The sequence below is a fragment of the Felis catus genome, chromosome X, assembly GCF_018350175.1.
Source record: "Felis catus isolate Fca126 chromosome X, F.catus_Fca126_mat1.0, whole genome shotgun sequence".
Taxonomy (NCBI): Eukaryota; Metazoa; Chordata; class Mammalia; order Carnivora; family Felidae; genus Felis; species Felis catus.
Window position 1 is genome coordinate 119208095 of NC_058386.1, and position 19575 is coordinate 119227669.

Sequence of the window (19575 nt, forward strand, 5' to 3'; positions counted from 1 at the left end):
TACACCAGTATTCAAGTGCCTACACCATGCCAGGTACCGGAAGCCCGCACGGGTGAGGCAGACAGGCAGTGTACCTGATAAAGGTCAAGGGGGTGTGGGAAGACACTCCTAGGAATATATCCTCAGCTTCGAGATCACAGCCACACGGCGTTCCGAAAAACGGGTGCCGTAATCATTCATTCATTCAACCGAACGGGCACTTCCCGCACTTCCTCTGTGCTGGGCTCTGTGACTGGTGCTAGGCACACAGCGGGGTAAGTCACACACACAAGGTTTCTGCCCTCACCGAGCTTCCTGGGTCCCAGGGAGCACCTGCGGTGCAACATACACTGGGCGCTACGGTGGGGTTAACTAGAGACCGAAAGTTCCCGGGATGCAACGGGCACTTGAGATTTCTATGCATGGATGCGTGAGAGATGGGAGGGGGGAGTGTAAAGACAGGCTTATCCTAATTTTACCTAAATATAACCTCATTCTCTAAATCATCGATGAAAGGAAACAGCAAAGAATGAAACACGAAGACGGGAAAGATACATAAAAGTTGGCACCTCTTCCGTGAAGCCTTCCCTGCTTCTTCCAAACGGAAGTGACTCCTCAATGACGACGGCTCTCAGTTCCAGACCATTTCCTCCAACTTACGGGCGTATTCTTTCTTGACTTAAAATAGAGAAAAGCTCACACAATATCAAGTTATTTCCTATTTGCGCTTTGACACAAATCTGGAAGGAACCATTCACGTTTATTCCCCCTAAACGCTCTTCCACGAAGGATTTAGCAGAACGCCGCATAAAGACTGAAAAAAACGACGAGGACCAGAACCTGCTCCAGTTTCATTTTCTGTGATTACTTATGCTCCCTTTTCTTCACCTCTGCCTTCCCTGTAATCAGCCTTATCCCGGAGTACACCGGAAAGATGCTGATTATATACAAGTCACAGGGTAATTTACCCTTTTGACCTTCCTTGAGCTCTTATAAATCTCCCCACCGCTGGGAGGCCGGGGTTTTGTTCTTCCCTCAGCAACAAAGGGCTGTTGCTTTATAAGCTGCCTCACACAGCAGCAGAAAGGAAACAGTGAAAACCGTGTGTGAGGCAGGCTGGGGGGAGGGGCTACGACCTTGGCCTCTCTGAGAGTGTGGGGAAGAGGAACATGTCCCACCTTCCCAGTGTTGGCAGCCCCGATCGTGCTACAAGCGACGTTGGTGACAAATTGGACCGTGGCTATCAGCTGGGAGTGTACAATGAGGCTGCACTGGTTGATCTCCACGGCCCCTTCCGGCTCTCACGTTCCAGGATTCTAACTATGTCTCCAGCGTGATGACGGGAAGAGAAAATTGACAGGGCAATGAATTAGGCTTATGTGTGAGAAGCACCCTGGTGGACACGGCCATTCACAAATCACAGCTCCGGACGGCATCTCCCAAACCCAGATGGCGAAAAGGGAAGGTTCAGTCGAAGTTGTGTTGAATGAACACAGACGGCCTGACTACCACGCTAAGGCAAACGGGGGGCTTCTGGCCTCCAGGAGAAGGTAAGCAGAGAGGAAATTAATTCCGACGTTTGGTTTCTAGAAACCCGGGGACCCTTCGGAGGCTCTGTGATTACACGGCAATTCCCCAAAAGCCTAAGACGCAGGAGGGGGGGCGGGGGGTTCCCAAAAGGTTTTCTGAAGTCTGGTGACGTTATCTCCTCGACTGATGGCGGCTTTTCTCTGCTGAGGGATTCGGCCTAGAATATTGCTGGAATTCTTTCTCTTTGTTCCCCGTGCTTAGTTAGCGAGATCCTAATTGCCTCCATCTTTAAACATCTCATTTCTCTCTTTGTATTGATTTTGACGTGCAAAGGCGAGAGGGCTTACGACGACTTGATCCGTTCCCGTCGAGACTTGACCGAAGCAAATACCTTGAGCAACTCCGTGCGTGTTATTCCTTTGATTGCTCCAACGTGGGCGTGGGGGCCCCTCTTAATACAGTAAGACCACCACCACCACCAACCAGCGCCGAATTCGTGTCCCAGAGCACGTGATAGCGCTCCGCACGTGGTAAGTCACGCCACGTTCACGACCACCGTGTCAGCGGGCGGGAGTGCGCGTGGTGGCGGGTGTCGTCCCCCGTGCTGGCGTGTCTGTGTAGCAGTTCAGAGCGTCGCAGGTTTTATTTTCAGTTCGGAGCGCCGAGAAAAGGAAAGAGAGATTCCCTTCGTTGGTGTCTTTCTCTCCTCTCTTACCATGGCACGCAGTCCCGGCCTGGCAGCCCTTTCCGCCCAAGAGATATCTGGGCAGCGCCCAGAGCCCACGCCGCCGCGCCTTCAGGGGCAGGAGGACCGGCGACAGAGGTGCCGCCGTGCGCCTCTCAGAGCACCAGCGTGCCCCACGTGCAAGATCCTGCACCTTCGATCGGCGCGGAGCGCTTGATCTTCCTGTTTTCGTCTCGCTCACGGAGAGGTTCGACCGCGGAAGAGACTCGTTTCAGAGGAGACACGGGGGGTTGTTCTCCCCCAGAGCGCCCGAGCTCAGGTCCCCTCCCGGAACACCTTGCTGCAGACGTGCGTCTGCAGACGGCGACACGGGCCTTCAGAGCAAACGCGGAGCAGAGCTACCGGACGATTCTGGACAGAACGCATCAGTTTGCCATTCTCTGGGGAGGGTTCTCGGCCGCCCGTGGGTGGCCCTGGCTGGGGTGTCACCGAGCCCTTTCTTGCAGCGCTTATACATCAACGCGACACTCATAAAAGACACAGGCTCCGTGATGCCTGACATCCGTGAACGGAATATTAAAACCGGGCCTGAACAGTCACTGGGGAAGGGAGAGAAAACTCGGCATCGTCTTGTGAGACGCTAATGATCCCTCATCTGCTCGGGCTTTAGCGAGAGCTTGGGAAGAGCCATTTGACTCTCAGATTTATTCTGGCAAGCGGGGCAGGGAGGCCTCCTCCTTCCGCCGGGGAACAGCATGAGATGATAGCGGTTGTTTGTTCTCGTGAGCGTTGGGAGGAGTAGGATTGCAGCCCACCCACCCTACTCCCTGCCTAGCACGAATCCCTCTGGGGGAGATGGCAGATTTCACACGCGCCACTGCTCCCCAGAGTCAACGGTGTGATATAAACTACGGATGTCGCAAGACCGAGTCTGTCTCCGTTTGGAGCCACCCTGTGTTCGAGCATGTTTTATCCTCAGACGCTTCTCATTCAGTGGCTACCGAATCCTGCCGATAAGTCACGCTGGAAGGGGAAGCTGGCACGCAAGTGGTAGCATCTTGCAGGCAGCATTGTGACATTTACTTTTCCCTCGCAGTACCCATAAAAATCCCGACATTAAACGTGGTTCGCCTTTTATTTCTTCCGACACCCTACGCTGGCTTTTCCTCGCAGGGGCTTTCCATGAGCACGTTGGACGTGGGAACGGGCTGCCGACAGATGACATAAAAATACTTCCATCATTCTTCCCACCGCCTTCCAGAAGCTGATGAAAATACTTGCAGGCCGGGCTCAAATCCACACAGTATGTGCGTAGTACAGGGTGTCTCAACTGGTGTGCTTCCCTTTCAATCTTAGATGCAGCCCAAACAGACAGGCACAGTGGAGTCTGAAATTTTGGGTGACTTTAGACGAAAGTAAATACATATTTTAGTTTTCAACAACAAAAGAGCAGAAGTGTATTCAACACTGCCTTGCTAATTTCAAACCATTGTAGAGAATGTTTGTGCTTGCTAATGTTCAGTATAGACAGAAACACAGCATGCATGGAACTGGTTCCACGGGAGTCATTAAAAGGCGTGCTGAGAATATGTGCTAAGAATAAGGCACAATCTTTGTGCCCGTTCTCCGGCAAAACTCATTATGGGAAGTGATTTCAAACTCCTAAGAGATGACGTGTTCATCCTCCTGGAAGAGAGAGGCTTGAATGGCCTTCCTTCTTTCTCTTCCACGACAGCACCTGTGGCCGGGATGGCGGGAATATGAACCAGAAGCGGGCAGGAAGAGAACAGAATCCGGGTGGGGAGAGACCAGTCTAACATGTTATTGATCAACATCCCGACTGCGATTTTAATGACACAGGACCAGGGCGCCTGGGTGGCTCAGTCAGTTAAGTGTCTGACTTCGCCTCGGGTCACGATCTCGCAGTGTGTGGGTTTAAGCCTGGCAATGGGCTCTGTGCTGTCATCATGCAGCCCGCTTCAGATCCTCTGTCTCTCTCTCTCTCTCTCTCTCTCTCTCTCTCTCTCTCTCTCAAAAATAAACAAACTTAAAAAAAAAAAAAGAAAGGACACAGGACCAACGGCATATCTGTTTATCGCATAAAAGGGCTCTCCCTTTGCAACAGGATACGGTGGAAACGGGTCCTGGAGTCAGAAGGGAGGTTAAACCTTACTTCAGCCACCTCCTCTGTGATCCTGAGCAAGTTCATCAACCTGAGTGTCCGTTCCCTCAACTGAAACACGGGCAAAATACTAGCACCTACCTCACAGTGAGGTCCGGGTCTAATGCACTCTTGCGTTCAAGTGCCTAGTGCAGGGCTCAGCGCCGACAGGTGCTTCAGAATTTAAAAGGCGGCTCTAAGCGAAAGGAATGAGAATGTACCCGATTCCCTGCAGTGTGGCCGGACCGGCTCCTGAGCGTGCTAAGGTGTGAGCTCCGCTTTAATAGATTTGTTACCCATGGGGCCAGGGCCCCTCCAGCCGGGCTTTTTTTTTGTTTTTTTAACCCCGTAACAGCAACGTCCCGTGAAGCTTTAGCGTCGGACACGAGCACCAGCAGCGGCCTTTCTGCACCCTTCACAACACATGCCTGGAGTAGCGGCTGCCGACCTAAGGGGCGCATCGCTACGGCGGAGATTCTCATTCAGCTTGCCTGGGGTGGGTCCCTAAACGGTTTCGGCACTCGCATTTTTAAGAGATTCTGGGGTAATTCTAGTGTGCAGCCCAAGTCCAGAACTCCTGCTTTACAGGGTCCCCCGTGCTCCCCCCCGACCCCCGCCTGTGGTCCCCCACCCCTGCTCATTTCAGCAAGACTGGGGATGGGTTATCTGAGCCCAGCACAACCTCCTATTTCTTCTCACCCCTGGGCTTTGCCCGGTGCTTGGCATAATAAGTAAGTGCTCAGTAAATACCCCTTGAATAAATGAACGAATCAGTGAGTCATTAGCGGTACCTGCCTACAAGGTTGTGTGCTGATGGTGAGTGCTAAAGTAAAAACTGATTTGGGAGTCAGAGAACGCGGGCTTTAAAATAATTTTTAACGTCTATTTATCTTTGAGACGGAGAGAGACAGAGCATGAACGGGGGAGGGTCAGAGAGAGAGGGAGACACAGAATCTGAAACAGGCTCCAGGCTCTGAGCTGTCAGCACAGAGCCCGACGCGGGGCTCGAACCCACGGACCGCGAGATCATGACCTGAGCCGAAGTCGGACGCTTAACCGACTGAGCCCCCCAGGCGCCCCAAACGTGGGCTTTTAATCTGATTCGGTCACAAGCTTGGTGGCTTTTCATGGTTAAATCACTTCTCTACTCAGAGCCTCAGTTTCCCCATGTGTAAAATGAGAGGAATAGATGAAACAATGCCTCGGGGCCTTTATAGCTCTAGCACGTTATTCTAGGAGTCTATGAAAACCCATGGCACTAATAGCCAGATTTCTGCCACCCTCGTAAAATGACACGTACATGGGGAAAGGGAGTTTAATGAATCTTGTAAAAAGCACTTTCTGGAACCAGAGAATCCATTTTCATAATGGAGAGGATTTAATGGACTTAGCTTGTAAAGAAGCAATTTTGTAGCTTCTGTCCATTTGGAGCTGTCGTCCATGTTAAGCAGAGAGAGGAAGAAGGGGAGTGAGGTGGGATGTGGACCCCGGCTGGCTGACCGCTTGCTAGCCGGGTGACTTGGACCTGTTCCCTGGTATGTGGTCAAGATGCAATAAAATCACACCTGTAAAGCACTTACGGTAACACCTGGCAAGGAGGAGGGACACAATAAATGTTAGTGAAAAACGCAACACGACAAAACTGGAATAAAGCCCCAGGAGTCCGCTACTACCTATCTGTCTCCGCGTCCCAAATGCAGAAATCGAAGCTCAGAGAAGTCAACTACATTTGCCCGGGGTGACACAGCTGGGGAGTCACAAGTCTGGGATTTCAAGCAAGGACACGAGACTGCAGCCGGCGGCTCTGCCCTTCTTCCTCGCTGCTTTATTGGCATTCCTGATGTGGCCAGACCCCCTTGCAAAGTCCCTGCTGCCATTCACGCTCAGCTCACCCTGGTGGTCGATGCCGGGGGCTCGCTCACTTCGGCAGCCTGTCCTGGGTCCTTAGAGGTTTGGTTGGGCCACTGAGCCTCAGCTCTTCCCTACGGCCCCTCTTCAAGCGTCCTTTAACATAAAGAGCCGCGGTGCTGCTGCTTTCACAGACGTAGCTGGATTCGAACACGCACCTCTAGCTTTTAACTCAACACAAACCTCCGCGTAGGCAGAACGGTTTCTTACTGTGCCGAGCCATGAAGACCTTTGTGGAGGAGAAGCTGGCCTTGGACAAGTGAACTCAATGTCCCCCACAGCACCTAGCCCACGGCGGGAACGCGGCGAGTTTGGGGTGGGGCCCGGGCAACGTACTGGGAAAGTTTCCCAGGTGAGAGGACTACGCTCCCCTGGTTAAGAACCGCGCCCCCGTTCTAGTTCCAATCCCTCACCGTGCGGTTGGGGAAACTGAGCCAAATTTACCCAAGGTTGCTTCAGAAGGACTCAAGTCTAGGTCACCTGATTTTAACTGCAGAACTCTCCCCGCCAACCAGGCCGAAGCGGATCTAGATCTTTGGGAGTGTCTACACTGTCCTCCTTGGGCAAACCGCGGTCAGCAGCGCAGGTGACTTGTCCTCGCGAGATGTTTGTGGTTTCGTGGCCTTCCGCTCTTTTCTGAGATACCGTTTTAGGGTAATGCGAGAAGCTTTCCCGTGACGGGGCCACGTATTATGGTGGCTAAAAATGTGGAATCTGGAGTGATAACCAGCTGGCTATAAATCCTGGCTCCATCACTTTCTGGTCGTATGATATGGGGCAGATTTCTTAGCTTCTCCGGTCTTCAACCTCCCCCTACGGAAAACGGGCATAAAACTGGCTATGGTGACAATGAGAGGAGGCCTTGTGTGTGAAGTACCACAAACGACGCCTGACAGAAGTGAGAACTCAATTAATCCTTACTTATGATTACCTTTCGTTTCGTAACTTACTTCCCCTGGGCCTTTATCTCGCCATTCCTCAGGTGGCAGGAAAAGGGGGTTTCCCTGACCCCCAGCTCCACCGCCGGAAAAACACGCAGGTCCGGTTGTACAGAAGAAGTTCAACTGCGGCACAGAGCGGCAGAGCTCTAGCAGTTTACCAGGGAGAACGGTCCCCAGATCTCTGTTGCTCAAGCTCTGTCAAAAGCAGAGTTCAAATGACCAGCGCCTTAAATGAGAGAACTTCCGGAGCAGACGGGATCCGTCCACTCCTCCAATATACCCCCGGATTCACGCATGTCAGCAGAGGCAGGCACACAGATCTCCAGCAGGATGACTTTTCCTAAATTGCGCTCTGGTAGGATACTACCCCATCGTCTTTTTTTTTTTTTTTTTTTTTTTTTGTAATCTCCACCCCCGCCACGGGGCTTGAATCTACAACCCTGAGATTAAGAGTCACCTGCTCTTCTGACTGAGCCCACCAGGCGCCCCGACCCCCATTAGCTTCTGTGAAGGACGATGTTAAGCAATACCCCGTGGGATTCAATGTTACGCATAAAGACAGTGCTAGGAGACCCCGAGGACTACACTGCCAAGGCCACTGTTTACGTGGATGGAGGCCTGGGGAAACTTCCTGGCCTCTCGACCGAGAGTAATTATACATCTGTCGTATAATTGAGACGTTTGTACCTCACGGACCTTGTGGCTTTTTCAGCGTAGAGACTCTCCCTTTTCCTAATGGCCGCTAGGCCTCTTGGAAACAATTTTGGGGCCACATCCTTAGCAGACGTGTAGAATACCATGATCTGCCATTTTAGCTCACACCCAGACAGCTTTTTGTTTCTATACTTTTTTCCCCCTTTTATCTTTTACCCCGTCTTTCAAGCTACCAAGTCATGTTCTAGGAATTTTTGTTTCTTTTCAGTATTTAGTGCCTGACTACGTAAGAGCAGGAGGAGAAAAGGGAAGGAAGAAAAAGAAATAAATATAAACAGGCTTTCTTCAGGGGGGTGCGCCTGGGTGGCTCAGTCAGTTAAGTGTCTGACTCTTGATTTCGGCTCAGGTCCTGATCTCACAGTTGGTGAGTTTGAGCCCCGCGTTGGGCTCTGTGCTGATGGGGCAGAGCCTGCTTGGGATTCTCTCTCTCTCTCTCTCTCTCTCTCTCTCTCTCTCTCTCTCCCTCCCTCCCTCCCTCTCTCCCTCCCTCTCCCTCTTCCTCTCACTCTCTCTCTCAAAATAAATAAATAAACTTCAAAAACAAAAAAGGCTTTCTCGGATCTCCTGGCTGGCTCAGTCAGTGGAGCGTGCGACTCCTGATCTCGGGGTTTTGAGTTTGAGGCCCACGTTGAGCGCAGAGATTACCTAAAAACAGAATCTTAAAAAAGGCTTTCTCAAACCTTCAAAACTCAGCCCAGAGATGTTCCACAACTCAGGATTTGCCCACAAGCCTAACTCCTACAAGACAAAGATGCGTTTTCAAAATGCTCATTCAGGCATTAAAATTGAAAAGTCTAGAGCAGTATCACGACTGATAAGAAAGACCAACCAAGCATATATTGTGTCACTTCAGACTCAGGGGACAGACTCACTTTACAGTGTTTTCTCTCCCAGGCAGCGGTGCCCTCTGCAGACCACAAGGTAAGAGCCATCCACCACGGCGATTGGCTTTTCCGGCGTCTGGAGCTTTCGATGCTTCCCGGTTTCTGTGACAAATGGAAGTTTGAAGACGAGATGACTTAGCACGGCCCACATTTCATTGCACTTTATTTAATGGTGCTTACGCTCAGAGACATTTTGAAAATAAAATCAGAGGCATGACATGTCTTCCCAAATCAATAGTTTAATATCTTGGTTACAGATACTCCCACCATTAATCTTGGTCTGCTTATAAAACTATGGGTCATACTAGACGGAGCAAGTAAATAGGCATGCCTTTTCATTGGTTTGGGCTCAGAAAGATAAACGTATTTTTAGATACGCTTTATTTTAGGGAGGTTAGTGTCATCATTAACCATTTAAATTTTTTTTTGCTCAGAAATGTAATTGCCATGTCACTTTAAAGTACATGAAACAGGGGCGCCCGGGTGGCTCAGTCAGTTAAGTGTCCAACTTCAGCTCGGGCCATGATCTCACGGTTCGTGGGTTCGAGCCCCACGTCGGGCTCTGATTACAGTTCAGAGCCTGGAGCCTGCTTCGGATTCTGTGTCTCCCTCTCTCTCTCTGCCCTCTCCCTGCTCACGCTCTGTCTCTGTCTCTCAAAAATGAATAAACGTTAAAAAAATTTGAAATATATGAAACATTCACAGCTAGCTTTATGGTGTGCTCACTACCTACAGACACACGACAAATTTAAGTACATCAGCTAGCTCAATTCACTTGTATTTTACCTTTAAGATATTCATCTGTACAGCAGAAATTCTTTAATGGAATTCTCTAGGCTATGCGTGAGAACTTATCAATGTAGAGTGGATTTTGTAAATGGCCATAAATGTTAACCACTAATTTCCTTATCACAACGATAATCTTCAATTTAGCAACCTGGCAAGCAAATTGCTTCTTTAAAAGCTAGGTGCATGAAATCATATTCATTATGAAAATGGCTCGTCTCATTTCCAGGAAGTGATTTTTATAACATTCATCAAACTCTCTTTTCCAGAGTATAGGTCATCTTAAAAGGGAAGTAGTGATGTGGATATTAGTGTCATGTTTATTCATAGGCTTGGACACAAAGAATGTTAGAGCAAGACGGGGTCTTGGAGATCGTTCAGTCTTCCTTATTTTACGGAAAGAGAAAGCGAGGTCAAGAGAGGAGAAGGAGCTTAAGTGGAAAGAAGCCCTGTGTGTCTCAAGGGGGGTGGGCATGAGAGACAGGCAGTCAGAGACAGATACACAGAGATTAAACCACGGGGCAGCTCTTTCATCTGAGCAGCTTAGTATTTGGGCGACTTAGGGCTCCAATGAATATAACCAAATCTGTTCGGCTGTAACCAAAGTCTGCTATTAACAACGTGGGGAAATGCTGTCATGCTATTTACATGCGTTTTCACATCAATATCAGCATGGAGGCAGAATGATCCAAATTGTAGTATAAACTATAATTAATATCATGGAAACATCCAAAGACCCGTGAGATTCAAGGAGGAAAAGAACCCAAGGAAAATCCTCACTGAAAACATCTGCCTGTTCAGACAAGAGAGTGAAATTTTTATCGCCACTAACCGTTTACATTATTTAGTACAGTAAACGCCTTAAAAATCCACGGAGGTAAATTAATCTTTTTTTAAGTTTTACCTATTTTGCAAGAGAGAAAGAGAGAGAGGGAGGGAGGTAGGGATGGAGGGAGGGGCAGAGAGAAAGGGAGAGAGAGAGAGAATCCCAATGCAGAGCTCCAACTCATGAACCGTGAGATCATGACCTAAGCCGGAGTCAGACTCTGAAGTGACTGAGCCACTCAGGTGCCACCAGTAATTCACCTTCTTAAGAACAAACTATCTGAAATTTCCCCTTTTATTACCAGCACATTCCATCTGTGTGTTCTTTGTAATGCGTCACTGTAAATACGTTCCAGGGCAACTCCAATGTGTCCATCTGCACGGGCCAGGGAGTGTACGGGTCTCTCAGCTGGATGTTGTGATCACTGACACCTGCTCTTGCCCTCAGAGCCATCAGCTGGGCTGAGCAACGGTCAGGGGGACACCCGGAGGTCCAGGGCAGGCCGACGGACGTGCAAGGCTGAGGAAGGGGTGAGGAAGGAAGATGGAGAAGGGGGAAAACTGACTTTGAAAGGAGACTGAGAAATGCAGAGAAGAGTGAAAATAACAAGGGGCTTAAGAAGGGACATCAAATGCCAGGACATGCTGTTACGTCAAGCTGCAAATTCTTGTGTCAGCCTGCTATGGACTTTTTGGGATGATTTCCAAAGTTTCTAAAAGATCTTTTTAAGGAAGTGACTGTTATATTTTAAAACATAAGCGGTTTCTTTGTATCTTCTTCAATTACCTTCATAAGCTTTCTATACAGCATACAGATCTTTTACATCTTTGGTTAGATTTATTCCTAGGTATTTTATGCTTCTTGGTGCAGTTGTGAATGGGATCAGTTTCTTTATTTGCCTTTCTGTTGCTTCATTATTAGTGTATAAGAATGCAACTGATTTCTGTACATTGATTTTGTATCCTGCAACTTTGCTAAATTCATGTATCAGTTCTAGCAGACTTCTGGTGGAGTCTATCGGGTTTTCCATGTATAATATCATGTCATCTGCAAAAAGTGAAAGCTTGACTTCATCTTTGCCAATTTTGATGCCTTTGATTTCCTTTTGTTGTCTGATTGCTGATGCTAGAACTTCCAACACTATGTTAAACAACAGCGGTGAGAGTGGGCATCCCTGTCGTGTTCCTGATCTCAGGGAAAGACATTCCATGCTCATGGATTGGAAGAATAAATATTGTCAAAATGTCAATACTACCCAAAGCTATCTACACATTCAATGCAATCCCAATCAAAATTGCACCAGCATTCTTCTCGAAACTAGAACAAGCAATTCTAAAATTCATATGGAACCACAAAAGGCCCCGAATAGCCAAAGTAATTTTGAAGAAGACCAAAGCAGGAGGCATCGCAATCCCAGACTTTAGCCTCTACTACAAAGCTGTAATCATCAAGACAGCATGGTATTGGCACAAAAACAGACACATAGACCAATGGAATAGAATAGAAACCCCAGAACTAGACCCACTAACGTATGGCCAACTCATCTTTGACAAAGCAGGAAAGAACATCCAATGGAAAAAAGACAGTCTCTTTAACAAATGGTGCTGGGAGAACTGGGCAGCAACATGCAGAAGGTTGAAACTAGACCACTTTCTCACACCATTCACGAAAATAAACTCAAAATGGATAAAGGACCTGAATGTGAGACAGGAAACCATCAAAACCCTAGAGGAGAAAGCAGGAAAAGACCTCTCTGGCCTCAGCCGTAGCAATCTCTTACTCGACACATCCTGAAAGGCAAGGGAATTAAAAGCAAAAATGAATTACTGAGACCTTATGAAGATAAAAAGCTTCTGCACAGCAAAGGAAACAACCAACAAAACTAAAAGGCAACCAACGGAATGGGAAAAGATGTTTGCAAATGACATATCGGACAAAGGGCTAGTATCCAAAATCTATGAAGAGTTCACCAAACTCCACACCTGAAAAACAAATAACCGGTGAAGAAATGGGCAGAAAACATGAATAGACACTTCTCTAAAGAAGACATCCGGATGGCCAAGAGGCACATGAAAAGATGCTCAACGTCGCTCCTTATCAGGGAAATACAAATCAAAACCACACTCAGATATCACCTCACACCAGTCAGAGTGGCCAAAATGAACAAATCAGGAGACTCTAGATGCTGGAGAGGATGTGGAGAAATGGGAACCCTCTTGCACTGTTGGTGGGAATGCAAATTGGTGCAGCTGCTCTGGAAAGCAGTGTGGAGGTTCCTCAGAAAATTAAAAATAGACCTACCCTATGACCCAGCAATAGCACTGCTAGGAATTTACCCAAGGGATACAGGAGTACTGATGCATAGGGGCACTTGTGTCCCAATGTTTATAGCAGCACTCTCAACAATAGCCAAATTATGGAAAGAGCCTAAATGTCCATCAACTGATGAATGGATAAAGAAATTGTGGTTTATATACACAATGGAGTACTACAGGGCAATGAGAAAGAACGAAATATGGCCCTTTGTAGCAACGTGGATGGAACTGGAGAGTGTGATGCTAAGTGAAATAAGCCATACAGAGAAAGACAGATACCATATGTTTTCACTCTTATGTGGATCCTGAGAAACTTAACAGAAACCCATGGGGGAGGGGAAGGAAAAAAAAAAAGAGGTTAGAGTGGGAGAGAGCCAAAGCATAAGAGACTGTTAAAAACTGAGAACAAACTGAGGGTTGATGGGGGGGTGGGAGGGAGGGGAGGGTGGGTGATGGGTATTGAGGAGGGCACCTTTGGGATGAGCACTGGGTGTTGTATGGAAACCAATTTGACAATAAATTTCATATACTGAGGAAAAATAAAATCACAGTACATGAAAAAAAATAAATAAAACATAAGCGGTTTTCAAAAACATAAAATATTCACTGTAGTGCTACTAAAGCACCACTTCTCACCCATAATATATCAAAAGCCTACAGAATGTTCTACATCTTTACCAGGTAAACTTCCACGTGACCCTGCCGAGTTTGTATCGTCAAAAGTATGAAGTTATTAAGCGTCTCGGGTGTCGTAAGAAAGACCTTGTGCTGTTGCAATCTTGTCTACTTTGAACCAACGGTTATCAGTCTGGTAAAACAGATGTTCTCAAAACCACTAGTACTCAAGAGAGTGCGTTACGCGAGTGCTGCGTCGCTGCTTCAAACCAGATAGCGATGACACCATTCGGCTTTTCTCGTCCCTTTTGCTCTTTGCTCAGGAAGCTAAACCGGCACGAAGAGGACATTCATGGCAGCCCAGAAACTCTTCCCCGGCACACGCATTTTGGTAACCTAGCTCCAGATCGTGTCCAGGAATCATCTGATTTTAATTCAGAAATATGCCTTCTTTGTATCCCGAGTGCCCACCAACGGACAGATGAATGGGTAAGCAGACTACAGGATCTCGTAGAGTGGAGTGTTATTCGGCCTTCAAAAGGCAGGCAATTTCGATACATGTTACAACAGGGACGAGGGCGGAGGACATTCTGCCAGTGACAGCCAATCACGCAAAGGCAAATGTTCTATCATTTCACTCACATGAGGGGCCCAGAACAGCCAAATTCATAGGGACAGAGAGGAGAATGGAGGTTCCCTAGGGCGGGGAAGTAGGGAGTGGAGAGCTGTTTGAGGAGGACGAGGTTTCGGTTGCACAAGAAGAGGACTTCTGTGATGGATGGTGCTGATGGCTGCACAACAACGTGAGCACACTTGATGCTACTGAACCGGGCACTTAAAAATCATTAAAATGGGGGGGGGAGGGGTGCCCACTGCCTCAGTCCACAGAGCAAGCGACTCAATCTACGGGTTGTGAATTCAAGCCCCATGTTGGGCATAGGGCCCGTTAAAAAAAAATTTTTTTTTATATTTAGAGACAGTGAGCACAAGCGGGGAGAGGGGCAGAGAGAGAGAGAGAGAGAGAGAGAGAGAGAGAGAGAGAGAGAAAGAGAGAGAGAGAGAATCTTAAGCAGGCTCCACACTCAGCACGGAGCCCAACGTGGGGCTCAATCTCACTATCCTGGGATCGTGACCTGAGTCGAAATCAAGAGTCACATGCTCGACAGCCACCCAAGCGACCCCTAGAAATTTTTTCAATTAAAAAAAAAAATGAGGGGCACCTGAGTGGCTCAGTCAATGAAGCCTCCGGCTCTTGACTTTGGCTGGGATCATAACCTCACGGTTCGTTGAGCTCAAGCCCCGCATCGGGCTCTGGGCTGGTAGTGCAGAGCCTGCTTGGGATTCTCTCCCTCCCCTCTCTCCCTGCCCTCCCCCCACTCGTGCGCTCTCTCTCTCTCTCTTTCAAAATAAATAAACTTAATTTTTTTTAATGATTAAGATGGTAAATGTTATATATATTGTACCACAATTTTTTTGAAAACTGAAATAGGTCACTGCGGCACCTCCCAGACTCATCTGTTTTCTTGAACCCTTCACAGTCCCCGTAAGATGTGAATCTTAAGTAACACCCCCTCAACTCATCAGTAACATGCATGCCCCCACTGCTGCTTCTAGAGCTCTCTTTGTATGATGTGGGTTTCCCTGGAAGATAATAATTAAACGTGAGCCCGTGAGAGCCCTCTTCAAGTTAGACCTCGCTCAATCAGCAGTGTCCTTGCAATTACAAATCCTCTCAAGTTAGAGATCCTCCTTGCCGAGGGGCTGGGGCATTAATGGATGGGGTGGGTGGATGGAAGTTTTCCCAAGGAACACAAGGAACAGTGTGATTCTGAGTCATCTGGTGTTTGATTGCTTAATAGAGTTCAATGGATGGCATCTAACCTTTGGGAACAGTTGTTCATCTGCTCTGTTTGTGTGTGTGCAGAAAGCATTAGTCATTGTCCCCAATTTGATAGGTCGAGCCCCTTGAAATTTTGCCTTTAAAGAAATAGTCAATTTGCCCGTCTCCTGTTCTGACCCTCTGGGTCATGGCCAGATGACCGCCTTGACAGCGGAGCTGTCCTCTGCTGAGCTGTGATGGCACGTGAGGCAGACACAGTTCTACTCAAGGACCTGAAGGGGTTACAGAAGCTGGGTACCTGGAGAGTTCCCGTTTATCAGCCCTGTCATTCAATTATTTCCTATTTATTCAGGCCTATATGAAATCCTTGAATTTTTTATGAAAAATCCCATTAGCACAGAAGGATAGAAGTGTTATTAAGCTAATAAAACAGATTTCCAATGAAATTAACTGGGAAAGTGAGAGAAATTAACATAAGAAATATAAAACTAATTAATTCCTGGCTTGACACAGTTAAGGATTGTTTAGATTAGACACAGCAAAATGGGCGATATCTGGGTTTTTTTTAATAATAAACTAAGCCTACATACCAATATGCATTTTAAACAAACATGACAGAATGAGGGCATTATGATTTAGATACTTTGAGCACACTTGGAACGAGAAATTTAGTAGACTTGAATAAATGGCCAGAGGATCTCACGGTGAGCGTCATATGGAGGAGACAGCAGGGGGCACCTGGCTTATGGAACTAAGAGCAAGACAACCAGAACACAACTGGACCTGATAAAGGCCTGTCATCTTTCCTCGTGAGAGTTTGCTTCTCATCCCTGCACCGGGGGAAGGCTTTTCAATTTCACTTGGCCAGAACGGTAGGTGAGAATTATTACAGAACTGGTGCCTCCACCATTTTTGAGGCGTTCTGTCATTTTAAATAAAGAGAAGAGACTGCTATTGATCAGACTGCTGCACGTTTGCAAGGGAGCCGAGCGAGGCGTCTTGCGTGACGTTCGTGGAAGTGATTGCCCTAGATAGACATCACTTCTAATTTGGTCACGAGAAGGGCCAGATATTTTCGTGCCCAGTCCAGGCACTTAACGAAGCAGCAGTTTTTGGGGGCACCTGGGTGTCTCAGTCGGTCAAGCGTCTGACTCTGGGATTCGGCTCAGGTCACGACCTCACAGTTGGTGGGTTTGAGCCCCGCGTCAGGCTCTGCGCGGACACTGTGGAGCCTGCTTGGGATTCTGTCTGTCTCCTCCTCTCTGCCCCTCCCACCCACTCTCTCTCCCTCAAAATAAATAAATAAACTTTTAAAAAGAAAGAAAGAAGCAGTCTTTCGTGTCACGAGGGACATTGCTTAAAAGACTGAAGCAACGTGGTGATTTTCAAACTGATCTGAAGGAAAAGGTGTCTTTGCAAACTGCCAGCTACCTCCCGGAGGCAGCTTTGGGTTGTACCAGAGAATAACCCAGAACCAAGAACTCCGTACATCTAGATGCCAACATCCTGCTCTCTGTAGAGTACACGCAGCCCAACACAGCTGGTCGGGAATGACCTCTCTCATCTACACATTCCATAAAATCAGGCCACTTTTGCCATCAGGAAACCAATCCACAAAGGACATGGAAACTCTGTGGCACAGAAGGGCTAGGACGGTGACAGCTCTGCACCCCAACTGTCAAAGCAGCTGTGGGTCTTCAATAATTCCTCTCGGGGATTCGGAACCCTTGTTTCCTGAGCACACAGTCAGACCTTTGCCTCTCTGCCACTCACACGTACTCTTCTTCACTTTTCATTCCAGATTTCTTTTTTTTTTTAATTTATTTATTTATCTCGGCGGGCACGAACTCCCGAACCGCAAGATCACGACCTGAGCCGGAGTCGGACGCTCAATCAATGGAGCCACCCGGCCACCCCTGGATTTCTTAATTCATGTTCAGCGGAGTCATAAAAATGTTGGACCTCGGAATCATACACGCCAACGTAGCGCAAGCCCCTCATTTTGCCGATGGCAAAACACATATTAGACGAACTGAAACTGACTTGCCCAAGGTCGTAGGAGTAGCTACTAGCACATTCCTTTTCACTGTACGTACCGTAACCAATCAAGACGTGCTAGGGCACTACCGTGTAACCTAGCAAACCCCTCAAAACCACCTACGAAGGGTGGTATCTAGTGGAAGATGAATTTGCAAGGCTCCAGAGCAGCCCCTGCTGTAGGGTCATGTATGTGTTTCTTCCCAATTTTTAAAATAATGGTAACACATGAGCCTGGTTGCAAAAAATTTTCAGTCATACAGAAAGTTTCCCCCAACCCCAAATTAAACCACTTAACTGTTTTAGTCTGCCTTTTCTCTGGGTTAATATATATACCCAAAATGTGTGTGTATATTTAAGACTTAAAATATTTTTGTTAAAATTAATTTAAAGCTATATACTATGTGTATCAACTATACCTCCATTTAAAAAAACCACAAATAGGGGCGCCTGGGTGGCGCAGTCGGTTAAGCGTCTGACTTCAGCCAGGTCACGATCTCGCGGTCCGTGAGTTCGAGCCCCGCGTCAGGCTCTGGGCTGATGGCTCCGAGCCTGGAGTCTGTTTCCGATTCTGTGTCTCCCTCTCTCTCTCTGCCCCTCCCCCGTTCATGTTCTGTCTCTCTGTCCCAAAAAAAAAAAAAACGTTGAAAAAAAAAAAAACCACAAATATCGGGCACCTGGGTGGCTCAATCAATTAACCATCTGACTCTTGATTTCGGCTGATGTCACAATCCCGTGGTTTGTCGGTTCAAGCCCTGCACTGGGCTCCGCGCCTTCAGTGGGGAGCTTGCTTGGGATTCTCTCTCTCCCCCTCTGTCTCTGCCCCTTCAGCATGCGAGCGCTCCCCCCGCTCCAAAAATAAATTAAAAAAATAAAAAATGAAAAATGAGAAACCACATATAGTATGGAAAAGGGGATGCCAATTTACAAATAAAGAAGACGCATGGCCAGAAACTTTTGGATCCAGAAAAGAGAAAGTTGAGATCAATTATATTCTATTTTCTTTTTTTCCTGTTTTTTAAAATTATATTCTATTTTCAATGAGTAAGTTGGAGAGGTTGAGAGTTTACTAAAGCTCTTTTGTTTCTTTGCTCTTAAAGATGATTAATATACATTTGTTTTGGAAAACAGAAAATGCAGATGATCAGTTAATGGCAGAATAGACTCACCCCTAATCCCACAGTCCAGATATGGTATCATCCTTTCAGAGGACTGTATGTCCCTAGCTCTATATTTTCGTAAACCCACAAATATGTGCAGTGAGGTAGTAAAGTTAACCATTTTGAAAGCCAACACTAGGGATCTTGTAAAGAAAGGAACTGTACTTGATCAGGTAAATGTCTTGATAAGCACTTGGGGCAAGAGAGATGAGGTCCCATGCATGTGACTAGAAAAAGGAAATGAAATAAAATAACTGAACTTGTTCTGGGGGGGAAAAAAAACGGCAGGGATTCGGTGAGAGGGTGAGAATGAGGAAGGGTGGCTGCAAAGCGTTTAAGTGATGCCGTAGCCAAAGAAAAGTTAGGAACAAAGATGCACAGCCGCTGTCCCTGCATTCACTCATGACATCAGGAACACGGCTACAAATGCCTTGAATCAGAACGTAAGCTCCATGCGAGGGGGAGCCTCCTCCTTCGCTACGATAAACCACGGGTCTGTAACAGCATTTGTTGAATGGTTAAAGAAATGGTGTCGGGGCGCCTGGGTGGCTCAGTCGGTTAAGCGTCTGATTCTTGATCGCAGCTCAGGTCTTGATCTCACGGTCAAGTTCAAGACCCACGTTGCGCACCATGCTGAGTGTTAAGGTTGTTAAGGAAAAAAAAAAAAAGAAATGGTTTGGGAGAATAAAGAAGCAGGGGTTGGGTTTGGGCCAGATGAGGGGAAGCGCAAGAGTTAAAAAGAACCAAGAACTCGGGTGCTTACAGGGTAGAATAAATGTCTTTTCCTCTAGGGCAGGAAAAAAAAAGAATTAAGACCTCAGAGTCAGAATGAGCATGGGAACATAAATCGTCAGGAATTCACAGAAACACTGGTGGAGATACTGGACTTCTCACGGGACATGGGAGGGGAGGTCAAAAAACTGTCTTCAAATCTCCAATGTTAGAATGACTTCATCTGACATCAAGATTTTTCTGCCTTTCTCTGCTTACATACAGTTTTGCAAAAATTTTAATAGTCATGATGCTATGCCGTAAACATTGTAACATGTTTTCGCTTAGAAATAAATATGGATTTGCATTCCTTTGAATGGCCTCATATTTAATGGACATAATTTAGTTAGCCTTTTATTAATTTTCAACTTTTCACCGTGAAAAACAATGTTGTACTAGACACAGTTGTTAAGTAAAAACTGC

At 47.2% G+C, this 19575-nt stretch overlaps 1 long non-coding RNA gene across 8 annotated transcripts in view; it reads right to left on the reverse strand.

Annotated features, from left to right (window-relative positions):
- Window positions 1-19575, reverse strand: part of LOC109496635 — a 105109-nt gene that overhangs the window by 10813 nt on the left and 74721 nt on the right. For 7 of the 8 annotated variants that reach the window (XR_006593047.1, XR_006593049.1, XR_006593045.1 and 4 more), the window contains one exon: window positions 8791-8904. This is a non-coding gene — a long non-coding RNA (uncharacterized LOC109496635). Of the gene's footprint in view, window positions 1-5325; window positions 7153-8790; window positions 8905-19575 lie in introns of those variants that run through there. The other variant, XR_006593050.1, reaches the window with a different exon arrangement.